Here is a 13,350-nt window from a genome sequence, read left to right as displayed (position 1 = left end):
AGAGGCCCCTCTAAAGTTGGTCTACAAACCGGATAAATGTATTTAAGACCGAGGCCGGCATTAAAGCAGACCAGAACCAGGCTTATTCCGACTGAACAGGAAAACAAATCGTTTGCGAAATGTTGCGGAAGTGCCAATTGTTTTCTTATATGTTTTTCAGTGGCAGAGGACAGAGTGCCTCCATAACTTCCACAGCTGTCAATGCGCTACGGAACAGCTTAGCGTTGGGATTCAAGATTCCCCAGCTCCTTAACAGCTTCTCCTCACTTCCTAATCGCATTGAGCTTTGAATATTTTCCATCATCATTCCCCCCAGCTGAGTTGCAAGTACTGCACTGGTGAAAAAAAGCTGTTGATTCAAGTACTTTCCACTCAATTTAAGTATTTTCACTTTGCTTTTAATACTTGCGGTTCTATTTTAAATATGGAAATATTTAATTTGTTTTTAAAACTGCATTTCACTATTTTTTTTTTTTAGATTTTATTATATGAATATTTAATTTAAATTTTAAGCATATTATACCTAAATATAATGTATTCAAAACCAGTAGGACCGATTTAATATAATATTTCCCACATTAGCCTGTAATATTTTAATATGCATTATATGTATTATTACGACTTTGTATTAAATGTTGAAGTCAATATTTTTATTTGTACTGTTCCATTTTTCGAACAGTGTGTATGGCTGCGAATGGGTGCATAGAAAAGTTGTTTGGCTGCTTAGCGATTATCTGGGGGATCAATATTCAGCAGAAAGCTTCTAGAACCCTCGGCTGCAATAGTTTTCAGCAGCCGGATGGTACATCATCTCCAAATTGAATTGTCAGGCACAAGTGCGCACTGCTTTGCTGCTGCAAATTTTCGGGGGAACAAAGAGCCGTCCGATGAACAAAGGATATGGAGAAGCTGGGCCACATTCAGCCGGCCCAAACTGCGAGTACACTCGCATTCAAACTGACAGCTAATTGTGCGCTCAAGTGCCTAAAGGGGGCGTGGCTGGGATTTGAATTCCGCCCTCATTCAGACTTGTCCTCGCCAGAACTTGGAATTAAATCAAAGGGCCAATGCGGCAGATGGAAATCGTTTATTTTGCTTTTCCCAGCCTTGGCCAATTTGACTTTTTTTGGCAGGTCATGAAATTCGTAACCTATAAGTAATCTGGGCAGAAACATATATCTCTTGCCAAACAAATGGGCTGCATTACACATCCACATCCAGAATCAGAATCAGAACATTTTCTGACTGAGAAGTCAACCCATTCAATGACTTAGATATAATTCAATTTGCATTTTTGCGGATGCGGAATGACATTTTTTCCGCTTGTGTGTTTGTGCGGCATTGAAAGTTGTCCTCGAACTTTCATGGCAACTAAGTAAATGAGTTTTCAATAACTATACTGTTGCCATTTGCAAGGAAAAAATAGGGGGAATGCGATTTTCCTGAAAGGCTGTTGCACTGGGAAAATAAATTTAAGAAAAGAAATATTGTGAAAAAATTATATTTATTATTTTTGTATTAATGCTATCATAGTTAAGCAAAACATTCAGTACATTCATTTAATATAAGTATTTGTTTAAATACAAAATGTACATACATATCTTTGATTTACAAAAAAAACAACTTATACTTTTTAAATTGAGCAGAAAGTCACTTATATAAAAGAACAAAAATATTTGCAGCGGTTTGTTTGATTGACCTTAAATAATCTTATAATCTAATGAGCTTATTTCAATAAAGTGAAGTGTATAATAAAAAAGTTATAAGTCCATAAATTCCTTTGAAATCAAAACCCAGTTGCAACAGGGGGAAAACTGAAGGAAATTCCCTTCAGTTCACACATTCACAACCTTTTATCAATTTCAGCCGCATTTTAACCCCTTTGCTTGGGCTTCTCCACCAACTTTTGTATACATAAACTCTCAACTTTCAGCTCCCAGTGGCTGGTGGCTTTTGACTAATTGACCCAACTGACCAATGAAGAATCGCCTCAAATTGAAATTCAATGGAATAACAATTAATTGAGTATACAGGGTTCAGGTGCAGTAATTACGTTGATATATGCCTGTTTGCCGGCGCGCTGGCCACTCCATAAATAAACCAACACTACGTATACGCAAAGGATGTCAGGCAGTCGTGTGTATGAGGTTTCAACCCGACTCGAACTGGGAAAGCGAGTCAAATGCCATGAAATTTCATTACCTTCGAGAGCAGCGGCAATAGCATAAAAGTTAAGCTGCTAGCTAAACCAATTACACAAGACCCGCGATGTTTCTGCTACCAAGAGAGCAACCTACCAAAAGCAGCAACAACCATTCGGCTAACTACAACAATAATGTCAACAGTGAAACCAGCAACAACAACAGCAACGACAAATATGTGATAGTAGGGACAAGCCGGAAAAGCAGGGAAAATTCTAGGTTTGGGGAACGACGAAAAGCAGCAACTGTTGCCCACTAAAAAGCAAGAAGCATAGAAGCAGCGACATCAGTGATGCCAACTTCCTATTTCTAAAACAGGACTAAAAACGGACAAAATGGATAGTTTAGTGTAAAGAAAAACAAAGTCAATAAAATGGTATTATTTTTACTATTTTATGCACATTTTTTTACCACTCTTGGGATTTTTTTGTTTTCTTAAAGAAATTATTAATAACAGTTTACAAACTACAGTTTAAGTTATATTAAATTCCATTTATTTATATCCTTTAGTCTTGTTATTATCAAAAAAATGATTGATTCAACCTTAGTATTCTCGATTTTAATTTCAGTTGAGATCAAATATTTAAATTCCATTTTGGATAAAATACTATTATATTAATCTTTTTAGCAAAAAAGTATATAATAATTATAAATTTGGTTTTATATAAATGATATTTAATCGCGTACAAAAGAATTTATTATTGCTTGAAGCCAAAAGAAAGACGAACTGAAAAGAACACAATTTCGATTTAAGCTTTGTATAACTTTTTACTAATAAAAAAAATGTATTTTGAAATTGGTATAGTTCTACAGTAATGATTTTTTTAAGCCCGGAAGATTTCTGTAAATATATGTATTTAAGGTGGTCAAATATTTGACAACTTCATTTGATAATTCCATTTTGGCATTTCTGTCCGGAAAAAGCAAGAATTGCCAGCACTGTTCGGCAAGGACATTAAAGAGATTTATTTATTTCTGGCAACATAGTGTTGTGAGCGAGTATCTGAAGCGAATAAACGAAACGGAACGGAACAAGAGCAATTCCTTCACTTGTCAGCTAACACTCTCCGCCCCCAAAAAAGAACAAAAAAAAAAGAAACCCCCAACCAGGCAAAAAGCCAGCTCACTTTCTCACTGCGACTGTCAAAAACTCATTTATTATTTAAATAATATGCAAAGGAGAAGGGGCCGAAGGAAACACGAATAAAATTCCGCCTGTTGTTCATTTTTATTTCGGAGGAGAGAAAGAGGAGCGGACATTGGGAAAAGCAACAAACTTTTGTGTCAAAGTTCGAGCTTATTTTTTATGATGATGATGATGAGGCCCGACAAGCTAAATTTTCCTTGTCCCCGGCCCAAGGATGCAAGGATGTTTGGTGTCAGTCCGCAGACATCCGCTGTCAGTCGGTGTGGCGAAAAAAGGAATCGAATTTGGCAATTCAAGTTACGAAACTCGAACAAGACAATGCAAATCAAATAGTTGATTGCACATGCATAAAACCATTCCCCCGTTTTATTTATGACCATATTGCAATGCCTGCCAGTAAACTTTCCCATAAATCAGGTAAAGTTGATGGATTTTTGTTTGGCTTAAATTAAATTAAGACAATTGCCGAAAATTGTAACTTCTTCGGGGTGCGATCAATCCTGAAAGAGGACACGAATATGCCGGAAATGAGCTCGACTGAATTTATTTCATGACATTTACCACTTACAGTGCCTTATCATTGTCACGACCCATCTTGGCACTCACTGTGTGTCGGAGTTAATATTTTCTCCATCTCACTTTCTGCATAAATAATTGTTTATAAGCACGTGCACATGACTTTATTACGCTTGCTTCCACAGGGTCTTATCATTGGGCCAAAAAGTTTGTAACATTTTGACCCCATAAAGTGAATGTTTCATTTTGAATTTATCTCGACGTTTATTTCGCTGAAGGCCTCAAATAAAAGTCGGTATCATTTAATAGTCATTAAACTCATTTTTCATTTTGGAAGAGTTCTGTAATCTTAACTTTGGTATAAAAGTTAAGTTAATATAATTTAATGGTAACTATAATGATGATTTTTCTGAACGAAAATTTAGACGTTATAGAAGAGTTTTATAAAGGTAACTTTGGTTAGAAAAAGTATTCATGTTGATAATATTTTTACATTCATTAAAGCATGATTTTTTTTTAAACAAATTAAAGACATTTTAGAAGGGTTTGTTGATATAACTTTATAGTCTTCAAAGCCTTGATTTTTTTGAGCAACAATAAAGACATTTTAGAAGGGTTTTGTTAACCAAACTTGAATAACATTTAAGAAGAGTTTTATTAACTTTAACTTTGGTACGAAAGAGCATTCAAGCATAAGTGTTTTGCTACACATTTTCCTTGCTGTTAGTTGACTTTTCGCTTCATTTTGCCCAAAAACATGCAGGCAAAGTAAGTGGATGTGAGTGGAAAACGCCTGGGAAATGGGAAACTCAGGGGCTTGCGTGACCCGAGTGTAAGAGGTGATAAATAACTGCAAAATGTAGACATCAGAGGCGGTTCGGTCCTTTTCATGGGTGGCCAAATGGCAAACAAAGTTGTTGGACAAACAAACAAACGGGAGGACGAGGACCATATATGTATGAAGTTGGCCCATGGCAGCTAATAGGCCGACAATTGGCCAAGTTAGCGGGACTAACGAGTTTTCGGACTCCCCGAGATGAGTGAAATGCAATTTTCTGATTGCGCCCAGAGCATCCTTGCATCCCCGTATCCCTGTATCCCCGTATCCTTGGCTTGTTTTTTCCCCAGTGTCCTTGGCAGCCATGTGGAGATGTACTTTTGCAGATACTGCGGGGCAATAACAGAACGTCATGAATGCAAAATGCGCTGGATTGAGATATTTTAGAATGCAGCCAGGCTATTGTCCTTGTCTCGTCCTTGGCTAAATATAAACACAAATGTAAATATGCTGCGGGTAAGACAAAGCCAGCCACAACAACAATCGCACAGTGACAATCGCCATAATAACAACAACAGTGCGACGCAAAGTGCTTGTTAAACAATTTCAGAGTAACTGCAGGATAAGAGTGCCACCGCAGACAGAAGTAACGAGCTATGCATAAGCAAATTAACTGAAAATAGGCAGGTAATAACAGTCCTTAGCACTAAATCACTCCCTCTCTCGATTTCATCGTTTGAAACAAGTTCAAGGAGACATTTTGCTTCGGTTCTGAACCATTACAAGAGTAATTCCAAATTAATGCTTTTAAGTTGACAACTTAATTGACCTGCACCGCTGTACGTGACATCCAGGTATTGTTTTGGACAGAGCAATATATCACTAAGAACACGTGACACATGGTGCGCTGTAATTATTAAAATGACACGGCGGATATTTAAATTAGATTTTGTTGTAAATCAATAATCTAGTAAAAAAAAGTTTTTCTGTATTTCTGCTTTTTATTGACATTTAGAAATGTATAATTTTTGAAATCAATAATTAGTAAATATAACATTTATTGAGTTTCTACTTTACAAATGTTGCTAATTTTTTATACTGTTTAAAGCAAATTCATCAAAAATAAACATTAAAATTAATATAATATATACAATACAGTTAGTCACAATACGTGTTCGGAAAAGAGTACTTTTAAATTCAGAACTAAATAAGGGATATTTGTCACCAATACACAGCTTAAATTCGAGCTGACTTTTCTGTTCAACTGCCACTGAAAAACATAAATAATCAAAAGCGATTTCATATAAAGCGCTTTAAAAGGTAATAAGTAAAGTAAATACAATACCTTAATTGTCAGATGAATTTAAGCGAAAGAGTCGTTATAATCTTCCACAATATTAAGCAATCAGAAATTCAACAAAATTTAATTGAAACCAACACAGGGGCCATATTTATTCATGTGTTAATACCGCGGAAGTGCGCCACATATAAATGTTTCAGAAGCAATTTATAAGGAAATTGTTAGGAATTTATTTTTTGGTTGATTCTAAATTATAATAAAAATTTGGGTAATTACTTTTCAGAGTTTTTTGAATCGCTTTTATTAAAGAAATCTGCTTAAAAATAGTTAAGAGACTTAAGAAACTCAATTAAAAAATATAGAGCCCAGAGGATTTACGCAGAAATCAGAAAACTTTCCATGGAAATGCTACCACATTTCTGTTTTCGATTAGAAAGCCCCAGTTTGTTCATGTAAATGCGAACTGAATGCGGCAAAAATTTCACATAATCCTCAAACAGGCACCCGGAAAAACAAACAATGAACTAGGAGAAAATCCTGGGCAGGCAGGACTTCAAGGATAACTGCCGCCTGTCCGTGCATATTTTATGAGCACCACAAGTGGTCAGCGGGGAACGATGGGGAAAAAGCAGGCGGAAAAGCAGCCCTAAGCTTTTAATTGGCCACTGAAAATGGGGGCCAAGTTTTCCACTGGGGATGGCAAGTGTGAAACTCTGGAACGATTCATCCAAAAGCAAAATACGCATTTCATCAGCCAGCGACAGAGTGAAGTCATTTCCCCAGTAAAGTGCTCAATAAACTAGTAAATGAGATATTCCCGCAGCCATTCCTCAAGCCATCAATCCATCCATTCATCCAGTCATTCATCCACTTCCCACCTTTTCAATTTTCTCCGCCCACGCAGTTGATTGACTTTTCTTTTTTGGGTATGTGTGTCTAATAAATTCCAGGCACAACAAAATTAGCCCAAAAAATCATTATTTTGTTATGCCTGCACATTTAATAAATGTAAACAATATTTTGAAAGCAATTTATGGCGAAATTAAAGATTAATGTTGACCGGAACTCGGACAGACATATCGATAAAGTACGAATATTTATATACTCTTTGTTGGGCGATAAAGTCATATTTGTGAGTACTTTTGAAAGTTCTAGAACAATTTAGAGCTGTATTTTAAAGAATAATTATTTAGTTTTGTCCATTACATTTTAAATTTATGGCTTTAATGCTCGCCAACCACGCGACTTATTTTTTATTTTTCCTCTGTTTACTGTACTTTTAATTCTCCCCAAAAACCGAAGCACCCATGAAAATAAAGTAGTCTATCCCGGGCCATCACCATGAATTCGAATGAATATTATAGAAAATCGTTTATATTTTTTGTTTAGGTAAATGGCGCATACCAAGATCCATCAATTTTTATGTTATTTGCTACATGAAAGCTAGATTACTCATACGACCCGAGTGCTGGTCGGGAAGGAATAGCAAAAATGGGCGGTAAAGTGCACAAATTAGCAGCGTGGTAGAGGGCGTGATTAAGTTGCTTTATCGTTCCATTAATCATACACCATGCTGGCCATTCAACAGTTACTCACTTATCATTCTAAATTATGCTTTAAGCTGCGCGACGGGGATTAAATGTATTCATTATTCAGCAAGTGCACTCACTTAAGAGGAAAGCAAAGTAGCGAAAAAAGTATAATGCAGCATTTCCATCAAGTGGGAAAAGTTTTCATCGATTGCCCGCGAACTTGCAAATTATCGAAAACTTTGTAACCGCAAAAAATTGAATAATTATGCAGAAGGGCTTCTTCTTGAAGATGCAATGTAAAAGTTGGCACTTTCGCGCACACACATTTGCTGTCTGTAAATATTTGAGAAGGAAATTCGCGTGGCTGCCACATGAGCATCGGCATTATCAGGGTGAAAAGCAGTGGAGGGTGGGGGATTCCTTTGGATTCCTCTGTCATAAATATTTAGGATCCAACATCCTGGCACACGTGCATGTGATGATGAGAAACCAACTAGGGCGCCGGAAAATTCGCAAGCCAGCTGCCAAATTACACTTTACGCGGATATTACGCATACGACGTGGTGGCAACGCTTTAAATTGCACAAATTTGCTAGCTAAAGACGTGCGAAAGAAACCATGTCCACTGAGCATCCTAATCCCTTATTCTCCCTAATTTATTCTTATTGAATTAATCCTTCAACTGTTGCTGCTTCGTTTTTACTGCCAATTTTATTTGGCTCTCATGGCATATTAAGTGCCAGCAATTTACCAAAAACGAAGCATGCAACCCACGCCCCGGACAAATTGAAATAGGGGCGTTAGGGGGTGTCAGTTGTGTCAGGGGGCGTGGCACTTACCAGGGCGAGGATGGCGCTTGGTGGGCGTGATAATGAGCTGCAGTTTGTTTTGAGTCATGCTCTGGGTGGGGCCAAATAGGAAATTTGCTTCGTCTATCTAAAGTTAACGAAGCAACATTTCATTTGACTCATAATCCACCGCTACATCAACTGGATGAGCGAAAAAAACTCTGAGTCCTATGGCCTTTTGTTGACCAATCTTAATATATTTATACCAACTAAGCTATGAAAGGTTTTGGCAGGGCATTAAAGGATCTTCTTTGAGTGCTTTGTCCTCTTTGATAATATAGAAATAGGTTTAGTGTGGTATTATAATAAGGTACCAGAGCTATTTATTAATAATATGATGACATGGTTATGCAATTTAAGATCACGGCTCAGAAATTAATCATTAAAGGCGTTTATGAACAACTAAATTGATTTCTTGTTTTAATTAATTGGCCTTATCTTTTTCATTTTAATTGTAAAAAATTATGCGTTACAAAATTAGATTATTAACCATAAATCTGAATCTTAAATAGATTTTATTATTTGTCAACAAAATCATATTTATAGGTTTTCTATCGTTTGAGTAACCATTTTTAATTCAAGCCAATTCGAAGGAACACATTTTTTTCCAATACAATGCTACTGCAATTACAAATGTAAAATCAAACCGCAAACTGAAAATTGAAAGGAGTGAAAGGAAATGAAGTGAGATGGGCCTGCATTTCCCTGACTATGCCAATAGCCTGCAGCAGTTAAAGCAAACCAAATGGGTCGTCAGTGCCAAAAACCTCAGGAAAACATGACCAAAAGGAAAAAGCAGTGAAATGCAGCAGAGCTGAACGGGGAAATTCCAGCAAGAGAAGAGGAAAAGCAGAGGAACCAACAAGGGAAATGGATCAATGTCGAATGTCTGGGATTTTGATGGTAATTTGAGAGAAGCTTATGCTTCCATTTGTAATTGTGATTGAGATTCGAAGAATCTCAGTTGAACGGAAGCAGCTTAAGGGATAGTCATGACTTAATTAAAATATTTTTCTGGGGGTATGATTTATGAAAGCTAATTAAGTTGAGTGCGTCATTTAGAGAGAATATAAATACAAATTAATGAAAAGCAGGAAAAAAAAGCATTTAATCTTTATATGAAGACATTTAAAATTAGTGTCTTACTTTAAATAAAAGTCATACAAATTTAAAAACTTTATTTATGTGCAGTAATTAATACATCCTCATAGCTGGGAACTAAACTCAAAAAAACAAATATATGGTAATTCATTTCACATTCATTGTGTCCCTCTTTTGCAGCCCGTATTTCTTTACTGATTTTCGTGTTGATAAAACCCTGTGAAATGCTCACTGCACAACAAATGGCATACAAACTTTACAAAGTGACATTTTGCGTACACTGATAATAAATTAAATAGTAAAAATAAATATCTGATTATTGACTTAACAATAATATTAAATACAGTTCATATAAAATTGCATGATTTAATTTAAAAAAATGTATAACTAATTTGAAAATGTTAGTTATATAACAGTTTTTATTTGATTTAAAGCATTTTATTTAAGTTAAAAATGTTTAAAGTTAAAATAAATAAATAAATAAAGCAATTATAAAATCAAAGCGAAAAATATTTAAATTGAGTATAAAATATTTGTATTTTCAACGAATTTTTTATCGGTGTATATATATGTGGCAAACCCAAATTCAGTTTCAAATTGCAACATATTTGCATTTACCACTTGCAACATTTACGATCGACTAAAGCACTCACTCAATTATCGCTTGGGGACAAAAACAAATACAAACAACTACCAAATATACGACAAAATTTTCCGCCGCAAAGGCGGGGGAAATTCCGCAAAAGGGAAAGCGGTGACGATATGGGGGAATGCAAGGGTGAAAGCCATCGATTGCGTGCAGCGTTAAATGTCAGCCCGCAGGCCAATTACAGATGTCAACACATGAACAGGAATACAAAAAACACGCGGACACAATTTTCGCCTAAAAGATGACAGACATTTTCACGACCGAGTGAATGAGGGAAAATGCTTTGATTTATGCACGCTTTTTCCGGTTTGTTCATGGCGTGTCGATTGCGTTCAATTACGTACTGCCAAAACTGTCCGGTAAATTCGTTTTAATTTTGAAGAGCATCGCCTGCCATTAGATTCATTGTCCTGCCTGTCAATGGCATTAATTTATAATTATCGCCCATGCCACAAAGGCCAACTAATTAAGCCAGGCAATTATCTTAAGCAGCGACTAAACCACTTGAAACAACACAATTAGAGGCGTGGCACATCCCCAATCTGTCTAATCCCATCGTCGTCGTCCAAGGTAATTTGGCCAGATATCACGATTTGCCTATTACTCAGTCCCCTTATCCACATTGCAACCCCCCGCCCCCCACTTTTCCTGGTTGTTTGCACTTTGAATTAATTAAGCTGAATTGGATTTTAGTGATTGTGCTTCTTTTTGTCCTTTTGATTGCAAGATGTTTAATGCAATGTAAACAGAAATAAATAAAGCTTTGGGGCGGCTGCCGCACAATCTGCTTTCTCTCTCGGCCCTGCCCATCCTCTCACTCCCACACTATGTTATATAATACGCTTTCCCGATGCTGATAAGACGGCGGAATACAAAAGAATCAGTGGAGACGTAGGAAGATTTGTCTTCAGTGTAAGCCGAACTATAGAACACTGTGCTGCTGAATATCAAGTCAAAAAAGTATATGAAATTAATAAATTTTCTTTAGAACAGCCAAAGATATTTAGAAAGAAAATTTTTTATTAGTCTAATCACAATGGATTAAAATTTATTTAATATTTTAAATACCCTTAGCTAGGGTAATAAAAACAAAACCAGACTCCAGAAATAATATTGGCAGAGACATTCTGGGGGATTTTATTGAGCCGGCATAAAAAAGTTCGCAATTGCAATAAAGAAAGCGTTCCAAAAAATAAAAACTTACCAAATTCTCTACCAAGAATATACATTCAACTAAGTGAAAAGCAAAAAACTGTACAGAATATGCCAATAAATTAAAAGCCACAAAAGGAAAATAACTCTTCAGAACCACCCCAAACTTAAAAATCCCCAACTTTTTTCGCTCCTTTGCAAATATTTGCTCTTTATTTTTTGGGGCGAGCGTGTGTGCGTATGGGGCACGATAAATTTTGAAAATTTATTTAAGGCGGCCTGTGGCTGCATTTGAAGTGGTAACCATTACCAATGCCGACTTGATTCCCCTTCGGTATACACATATTTGCATGGCAAATTTTTTGAATTTCTTTTATTTCGTTTTTACATTTTATTCGGTTAATGTTTTATTCATGGCAACCCCGCAAAATCCCATTAACAAATTTACACATTTTCAATATTGAAAATGTGCTTTACTTTCTGCATAGTAAAAACAAACTAAACTAGCTAAAAAAACTAAATCTGTGAAGCAGAAAAATACTTTCAATTAAGCAATGTAAACAAAGATTTTGGGAAACACAACAAAAAAAAAACTTAACTTGTGCACATGCTTGGGGCACTTATTTAAAATCTATTTTTAAGTTTTTTGTGGCTGTTGTTCCTTGCGCACATTTATTTGCTATTTAATTATATTAATTGAACAAAATATACAAACACATGATTTCCTTTGTTTTGAATTTTTCACCGTGTGAAAGCTTCTTAGCCTTCGTCAGTTGAGTGATAATGCGGCGCATTAGTTGGGTAAATTTATGGCCAACTTTCATGAGCCGAGTTGCTAATGCTGGGATTTCACAGAGATTTCTAATGAGATTGCCTTCGCGGTTTCACAGATTGTTCTTCTTGCGTTACAACATCTTGTAATTTAGGAGGCAAAGTGTAAAAGTCACATATGTGGGAGTCAAGTGGCTTTAAATTTAGATAAATAAACAAAAAACTCTGAAAAGGAATTCTTGAAAAAGTGAAACTTGATGCTGAAATACGCTTAGGGAAATTTATGCATCATTATTTATAGTCAATGATATAAAATACATAAAATCATTAAAAAACCTTACCATAATAAGAAAAATATATGTATAAAAATAAAAAAAATCACCTGCCGTACTCTTAATAAAAAAAATTAACGCAGTCTTAGTCCCATATTATATAAAACACTACAAAGCATTTTCTTCTTGAGAAATCTCCAGTCAGCTTTAAATATTCACATCGGGGTAAAGTCTCTGCCAGCCCTCAACTTCACCTTTATTTTACCTTTCAAATTAGGCTCCCTCTCGAGAGGCCCAGTAGCAATTGCATAATGGACCGAGTGATGTCCCTTTGATATGACCCAAAGATTAGAAAACAAAAAGCTCACACACAATGGCGTACATGGGGCGTATGATTAATAAACACTTTTAGTTTCATTTCGGTCAGCAGAGAAAACCTTTTCCCAGAGTCATAACAATTAACTTTAAAGGTTTAGACATAAATCCTTGCACAATTGTAGTCCTCACAAAACATACATGTGTATAATAGAAAACGAAGAAAAGGCAGAAAGTAAAAAGTAAAAGATGAATAATGAATGAGCAGCACGCGAGCAGAAAACCAGGTGGATTTTAGGGGGGAGGGGGCAGAAAAGGGGGAAAAGCTCGGCGACCATGCATGAGTAACACTTGACATTGCCTGCTCGCAGGGAAATGGGAAATGGAAATTTGGGGGAAGGAAAACCTACCTAGCCCAGCCACCCACTCACACGCATTGAGCCCGAAGGGCAGCCGAAGGAAGCTCGTTTCTAGTGAATTATAATATGGCATGCAGATAAAACATTGAAAGTCAAAAGGCCCTGGGGGAACTACAATTAAGCCAACCAACCTTGCCACCCACAATTGAGAGGGAAAACACAGCAGTGGCAACATGGCCGGAAATCATTTCCATATGTATTTATATTTATGATACTTTGTAGATAGCTGCAAAAAGCTAAGGCGAAAAGTTTTCTTTGAAATCGGCATATCGCACAAAAACAAACCCAGCATTCTGCTTTAGCCATGGAAAAGCCACAGGCAAAAGAAAAGCCCAGGAAATGGCTGGCC

The sequence above is a fragment of the Drosophila elegans genome, unplaced genomic scaffold, assembly GCF_018152505.1.
Source record: "Drosophila elegans isolate 14027-0461.03 unplaced genomic scaffold, ASM1815250v1 contig_183, whole genome shotgun sequence".
Classification (NCBI taxonomy): domain Eukaryota; kingdom Metazoa; phylum Arthropoda; class Insecta; order Diptera; family Drosophilidae; genus Drosophila; species Drosophila elegans.
Note: the sequence above shows the minus strand (reverse complement) of the source record.